The 2032-nt window shown below is 45.2% G+C and overlaps 1 protein-coding gene across 1 annotated transcript in view; it reads right to left on the bottom strand.

Moving 5' to 3' along the window:
- The window catches only part of LOC119421085, a gene marked incomplete at its 3' end in the record, with an annotated part of 641076 nt that overhangs the window by 477647 nt on the left and 161397 nt on the right, over nt 1-2032 (bottom strand).

Consider the following 2032-nt stretch of genomic DNA (forward strand, 5'->3'; position numbering starts at 1 on the left):
CCTCGCCTTGTTAAACAGGGCTGAGCCTCCGCCTCGTTAAACAAGAATGGAGCCTCTGCCTCGTAAAGCAGGACGGAGCCTCCGCCTCGTTAAACAAGGCGGAGCCTCCACCTCGTTAAACAAGAACGGAGCCTCCACCTCGTTAAACAAGAACGGAGCCTCCGCCTCATTAAACAGGGGCGGAGCCTCCACCTCATTAAACAGGGGCGGAGCCTCCACCTCATTAAACAAGAACGAAGCCTCTGCCTCATTAAACAGGGAGGAGCCTCCACCTCGTTAAACAGGGCGGAGCCTCCGTCTCGTTAAACAGGGGCGGAACCTCCATATCCAATTGTCCTCTTTCTGACTTAACTTTGTTAGATTTTTCTTCCTGGATTATTGAGCAGCAGGATATTTAATCCTATATTTATCTTTTCTAAAAATATGACAAAATGAATTGGTTTGAAACGGTTCATCAAAAGTGTGATTGTCTTCTGCAGAACTATGATTTTTGTTTGGTAGGTGTGGCAAAAATGACTTAATTGTGACGGTTGCAGACCCCTGGTTTGTGTGTGTGTTTTCTGGTGGAAGTGGCTCATGGTAGCATCTCACTGAGCTGAGACTAGTTGGCACACAGCGTTCACCAGGGACTCTCCAAAATGTCTCAAAACCGTCTCAACAGATTCTCAGTTTCCTCCCTCGTCTCCGATCTTCACAGTCCTGACGCCTGAATTCTGAACCTGTTCAAAAAAGTTTTGCGACTCATTTCTCTCCAATTAGTCACAGAGTCATCACGGACGCCTCGAGTCTGAAATCCTCCTCTAAAGTTGTTCAGTAGACCAAAGTTACGGATTGCAAAGTATTGTGAACAATATAAGTAGTTTGGACAAGTTTACTACAGTAGCTTTCCAGATGTACAGATTTAAAATTCTGCGATGTGGGTTCACACTCCATGGAAATGAAGCTGAATCCACTGAAAACCACAAGGAAGTTTGAGCCTGAGAGGACGTTTAGGTGGAAATATTAGAGTGAATCTGCTGCTAAACGCCAAAGTTATGAGAACAAGAGAGGCAGCGGTCAGGAATCGATATCTGGGATGAAGCAGGCCGATGGAGTGCCAAAAAGACAGGACTAAGGATTTTAAAACACAAAACATCTAACTTAATGCAGTCTTTTTATCTGTATACTTCATTAAACTCTTACCAAAACATCAAACCTGTCGGACGTCTCCATCACAAACTGCTCTCCTTATGGACAGAACCATCGCTGACCTATTTTCAGGCACTTCGGCTGTTTTTGTATCTAAACAAACACGAGATATTTGGCATCTAGACACAAATTATTGTTGTAAATTTTTGATTTAAAGACGTTAACCATCAACATTTTACCCGTTTTATTGACTTTGCAATGAGTAGCTTTAAACCATAAAGTTGTGGGCAGCTGCCAAAGTGGGAACAAAGTGGGCTAAGGGTGGTACGAAGTGGGCTAATGGTGGTACGAAGTGAACTAATGGTGGTATGAAGTGGGCTAATGGTGGTATGAAGTGGGCTAAAGGTAGTATGAAGTGGGCTAAGGGTGATATGAAGTGGGCTAATGGTGGTATGAAGTGGGCTAATGGTGGTATGAAGTGGGCTAAGGGTAGTATGAAGTGGGCTAAGGGTGGTATGAAGTGGGCTAATGGTGGTATGAAGTGGGCTAAGGGTGATATGAAGTGGGCTAAGGGTGGTACGAAGTGAACTAATGGTGGTATGAAGTGGGCTAAGGGTAGTATGAAGTGGACTAATGGTGGTATGAAGTGGGCTAAGGGTGGTACGAAGTGGGCTAATGGTGGTACGAAGTGGGCTAAGGGTAGTATGAAGTGGGCTAAGGGTAGTATGAAGTGGGCTAAGGGTGGTATGAAGTAGGCTAAGGGTGGTATGAAGTAGGCTAAGGGTGGTACGAAGTGGGCTAACGGTGGTACGAAGTGGGCTAACGGTGGTACGAAGTAGGCTAATGGTGGTTTTGAATGGGCTAATGGTGGTATGAAGTGGGCTAATGGTGGTATGAAGTGGGC

This window comes from Nematolebias whitei, chromosome 1, assembly GCF_014905685.2.
Source record: "Nematolebias whitei isolate Nwh7 chromosome 1, NemWhi1, whole genome shotgun sequence".
NCBI classification, from domain to species: domain Eukaryota; kingdom Metazoa; phylum Chordata; class Actinopteri; order Cyprinodontiformes; family Rivulidae; genus Nematolebias; species Nematolebias whitei.